At 36.8% G+C, this 5,612-nt stretch overlaps 1 long non-coding RNA gene across 1 annotated transcript; it reads left to right on the top strand.

Annotated features, from left to right (window-relative positions):
• Nucleotides 1,945-5,209, top strand: LOC110271118. Its single transcript, XR_002361276.1, has 3 exons — nt 1,945-2,203; nt 2,287-2,758; nt 3,035-5,209. It is a non-coding gene; the product is annotated as an uncharacterized LOC110271118 (long non-coding RNA).

Below are 5,612 nucleotides of genomic sequence, written 5' to 3'. Positions count from 1 at the left end.
TTATATTGGCATTAATTAACAGTGCAAACATTACTACACTCACAGAAGTTTTGATTAGAAACGAATGGTGATTTACAAAAATAATTTTAAAAAATTTATTTAGTCATTTATAAAAATAAGACACTATTTTAATTCACGTTTAGAAATTTGAAGATCATTTTAGACATTACCTTAATAAAATAATGCCATGTTTATATTTTTGCTAATAGGAATAATTTTGTTCTAAATATTATTAATGGTCACTATAAAAAATTCATATTGTCTTTTGTAGAAAAAATAAAGTTAGATATGAAGTATAATTGAATAGAGAAAGATATATCAAAACTAATTAAAAGTATTATAAATATAAATTAAGTATTCTCGACGAAAAAAATAGAAGGAAGATAATAAATAAAAAAATACGTGAATGGAAAAAGAAATAAATATAATAAAATATCCTAGAAATTATTTTTTATATAGATAAATATATGGTATTTTTGTTATATATTGTAATTTGGAGCGTTTTGTGTAAAAATAGAAGTGCAGAGAGATTGACACAGCACGCACTCTGCATATTGCATATTTAGCATAGAAATTCGCAGCAGAGATTCGTCACATGTCAATCAATGGGACAACACACACCTTATATATTAAAAGAGTAAAGATTCCTTACTTGGTTCCGAGATACTTTTGCGTTTGATACATGACCACGTATCGCATTGCATGTAACATGCACCCTGCGTGTTGATGATTTTCAGAATTCATTTCCATGCATCCATCATCACGTGTCGAGTAACGGACAACACATACCCTGTATGTTGACCCCAGTTCCAGCTGGTCTCCATGCATCCAACAGGCGTCTTCTCCGGAAACTGCAACATGCAACGGCACAATGGTGCCTTTAAAAGGGGGAGGAAGTTTTAGCTTCAATGTTTCTCATTTTCCATTTGAAAATCTAAAGGTGACTGAGAGAGATTGAGAGTGAAAGAAGGTGAAAGAAGAAGGTGAATTTTGGTGAAGGTGAGAGTGAGAGTAAGTAGTATGTTTAGTAACTATGGTTTGTGATTATACTGATGTAGGAGAACACGTTATTAATTATTTGGGACAACCTAATGTGATAAGTTTATTATCTTTGTTAATTTAATGCTTAGTATTTAGAATGTATTAACTTTAGTGTGGTTGTTTTAGTTAATATTATTGTTAGCAGTTGTAATAAATTAAATAATTTAAATGCTTTTTATTTTTTGTGATAATTTTAACAATTTTATTTGTTGTAATAATTTTATTGTAATTTAATTAGTTAATCTGTAGTTATTAAAATTAATAAAGAATAAAAACATTAATAAAATTTTTTTAGAACTTCCGTTATTATATTTTTATTCCTTTTAAACTATAAAATTCGAGAGAGAAAGAGAGGACGAGGGAGAGTGAGATCTCTCTGAAACCCTAGAATTTCAATGTCATTGCCACCGCCACCGCCATTTATGTCTTTGCCGTTGTTGCCATCATTGTCTCCTTCGTTGCGGTAATGCTTAGATCTACTGCTTATGCGTCGTCTTCTACGGCGGGTTCTTCCGCTGGTTCTGCTTTTGCTCCAGTGGCTTGAAGCACTCAGAGCGAGATTTTCGTGCGGATGCGGTGGCACTGACTGAGGAGATCTGGAAGGCGAGCGAGCGGGAATCTCTGGAAGCTTCGATTAAAGCTGTGTTTGAAGCTATCATATCTCGTGGAACTAATTCTCATGTCGTTCCAAGTCATTGCGGTGAGAATTTCTTCCTAATTAGTTCTTGTTTAGTTCGGGACTTAAATTTTCTCACTTACTTCTTTTCAGAATTTATTTAGACAATCTCCGTGTTTGTGAGAGAGGTGAATTGAATTTGAGTTCTCTATTAACTCCAATTTGTGCCTAGTTCAGCTTCATATGGATACTTTCTCACTTGCTTCTATCATTTCAATGATTCCAAATTACAAAGCCATCAAGGTACCTTTTTATGGAAATTCAGAAGATCGATAGTAGTTACTATCCTGAGGTATATATGGATGTCTCTCTAATAATTCCTTTTCAAATGGAAGATTGAACTTACTGATTACAAAATAGTTCGCTACATGGATGGCCTTGCAAACTCTTCATAAGCTATTTATTATTAATGCTGGATCCGGCTTCAAAATGCTATGAAAAGCCGTTAAAACATTCCTAGATGTTTGCACAGTAGCAAAAGTTCAAGTACGGATCATTATTATATTCCATCATATTATTCCATTTTCAGATATCTTGAATTAACAAGATTTTTATTCCATTGGCACCAGCTTAACTTTTGGCATGCCAACTATGTTATTGTTACTGTGATTGATGGTGGCAATGGATTGGCACTATTAATAATGGTGGTTTAATTGTTAGTGATTATACAAATCTTATTAATATTTAAGTTGATAGTACGTTAAAGGTTTTTTTTCCTTTTGTTTTGTAATATTATTTTGCTTTTGGTTGAACTGATTTTGGTTTGATTTATAGTAAGAATTTGTCTCCTATTTTCCTAAAGGCAGCATATCTATATTATAAAAAATTTTAACTGTTACCATATTTCATCTACTTATGTGAAAGATTAATCCTTGACTGGGAAAAACAAATCACCCCCTCATTTTTGTTGTTTTTGCAGTAGAGAAGAAGATCTTGCAGCAAAACCTTACATAAAATGGGTAGCATCAATGGCTACTTCTCTTGATACTGGTGTCCCTTGGGTTATGTGCATGCAAGCAAATGTTCCTAATCCTATTGTAGGTAATTAACTAATTATTAAGTATCATTAATTTGCAGCTATCTTCACTAATCTTACTTTACTGTTATACATGTTAATTGCTAGATTGACACATGCAATGGATTTTATTGCGATTAGTTCACACCAAACTCTAATGCTAAGCTGAAGAATTGGACCGAGGGCTATAACGGATGGTTAGTTACTCGAGCTAAGTTAGTTAGATTCTTGATAAAAGAGCGCGGATAAAGGTCGAAAAAAGGGGTCTAAGTGACTTTGAATTCTTTGATTTACAATGCTAGGTTTCTTTATTATCGTGGAGCTGTACCTTACAAACTTGTGGAAGATCTCGCATTTGCTGTGGCAAGATCTTATTAACTTAGTGGAACTTTTATGAAATACTATATGGTTTTGAAACCTATGATATCTTTTAAGTTTGTTATTATAGGTATATGAGAAAAGAATTGAGTTGATAGTACAAAGTTTTGATGTGAAATAGTATCATGGAGGAACCAATTTTGGTAGAACCACAGGTGGACCTATTGTTACTACTAGTTATGACTATGATGCACCACTTGATGAATATGGTATGATATTTATTTATTTATCTATCTGTTCCGAGGGTTACCTGAAATAGGGAGGTCGATCTCGGATAAAATCTTTAGATCTGGACTGGGCTGCCTGCGTCTGACTTGTTGATGTAGGAGATGCTACGAGTCCTAGTTCACCGGAAGGGGGTGGTACATGCAAGAGACTCTGATACTTAAGTCAGTACGGGCTTTAGGCAGGTTTTTAATAGAATTGGAGTATCCGTTTTACCTGGGTGCTCCAGTGTATTTATAGTAGTGCGGAGTGACCTTCCTTGAGATAAGTTAGTTATCTTATCTTATCTTTTGTGGGTGAGATCACTTATCTTTTGGCCAGCCGCCTTCAGGTGGGCTGTGATCCTCTGCTTTGGGCCTGTTTGGGCCTCTATGGTGATTTAGCCGAGCTCTTTAGAAAGAGGTCGGTGACGGGCCAACCTTACAAGAAGTCGGTCGCTTTGTCTTCGTCCAGCCTGGACCGTATAGCTCGGTCCAAGGTATGAATAGTTTCCCTGCTTGAGCTTCGATCTTCCCCTTGAGGTCGTGCTTTTAAACTTCGACTCCTTGGAGGAAGTCGTGCTCAAGCATTACGTCCGATCTGCTCCTACTTCGGATAGTTTTTGCGTTCTTTAATGTCTTTCAAAACGCGATGCCTTTTTTTTAAATGCGGCGTCATTCCCTAGCGCATCAATTTTGGGTTTATGCGAGCGCTATTAGGGCTTTTAATTCCCTTTGCCGTTTCGTTCCCTCGCTCAATTTGAATTTAGAGAAGTTTCCTTCTTTCCTTTGAAATCAAAGAGATTTTGGTTTTTTCAGTTCTTTCTTCTGCTTTTGTTTTGCCCCAAGTTTTTTTTTCTTTCTTTGAAGTTTCAAAGCATCTGCTGGACCGTTCGTGCTTTCGCCACGCATCCATCGTTGCTTCTTGTTCTCCTTTGCAGGTTGGTATTTTGCTTCCTATCCTTTCTCGTTTTATGTGTTTTGATTGTCGTCCTTCTTTGTGCTTTACTACTGCATGCTTTCTTTTTTGCACAAAGTTTTGATCTTGCTGAGCTTTTTGAAAACTTTCTGGTGGTTGTTGCATGCCTTTGTTTCTTCAAAGTTGCGATCTTTTTTATCTTCGTTGCTTCGTTTAGAGAAATGTAGGCGCTTAGGTGAACCGTTTTTAGTTGCGGTTTTTTCTTTTTGGTGAAGGGGCTAGGGTTTTGATTTTTGTTTGACTTTCCTATGTGTTTTTCCTTCTTTGTATCTGTATTACCTCTGAAGGGTGCCTCTGGGTTTTTGGTGGTGATTTTTTGTTGCTTTTGTGAATCCTGGGGTGCCCTTTTGCTGCTATACCTGTTGTTTGCTGGTTGTTTCTTTATTTTCTATTTTTGTCCGAGTTGTTTGGTAGTGACCCTTTTTCTTTTTTTCTTACTGTAGGTATAGTTGTTCTATGTCTTCTCGTAAAAATATTGTCGAGATGTCTACAAAGGTTCCCCCTGGTATGCCAGACTGGTTAGATTCTATAGTGTTGATGTGTGTTACTGTGGCCGACCCAGAATACTGTGAGAAATTTAGGAGATTTCATAGGATCTGTAGTAGTAGGGATGATGAGAAAAATTACGAGCTGGTGTCACCTGACCCTGAGTAGAGGGTTAGTTTTCCTCCCTTAACTTGGGAAGAACGTCCTTTCTTCTATGCCTATGACTATTTTTTTAGCCAATTAGGTATTACCCTTCCTTTTACTGTGTTTGAGACTGAGGTTTTGTGGAAGTGTAATGTGGCCCTGTCACAGCTTTGATAAACCACTTTTTATCCTATGTTTAATTGAGTGGTTTCATCAAGTCTTCACCCACTTATTCATATGATTTACATGATTTTACAATTCCTTCCTAGTTTTGTTTTATGATTGAAAACTTGCTTCCTAGAGATCTTTAATTAGTATATTTTAATCCTCCTTTATACCATTCGATGCCGTGATCCGTGTGTTAAGTGTTTCAGGCTTTATAGGGCAGGAATGGCTTAGAGAATGGAGAGGAAGCTTGCAAAAATGGAAGGAACACAAGAAACTAAGGAGATGACCAGCAAACACCGATGCGCGCGCGTGGCTCACGCGAGCGCGCGGAATGGAGAAAATTGCAGCGACGCGTGCGCGTGCCTGATGCGTACGCGTGGATTGGAGTCTGCACAAAAGACGCGCACGCGTGGACGATGCGTACGCGTGACAAGGAAAATCCCTGAATGACGCGCACGCGTGACTGACACGTACGCGTGACCTGCGCAATCTGCAAAATTAACAGAAAACGCTGGGGGCGAT

This window comes from Arachis ipaensis, chromosome B04 (genome assembly GCF_000816755.2).
Source record: "Arachis ipaensis cultivar K30076 chromosome B04, Araip1.1, whole genome shotgun sequence".
NCBI lineage: Eukaryota > Viridiplantae > Streptophyta > Magnoliopsida > Fabales > Fabaceae > Arachis > Arachis ipaensis.
Note: the sequence above shows the minus strand (reverse complement) of the source record. Positions and strands in the feature narration are given on the sequence as shown.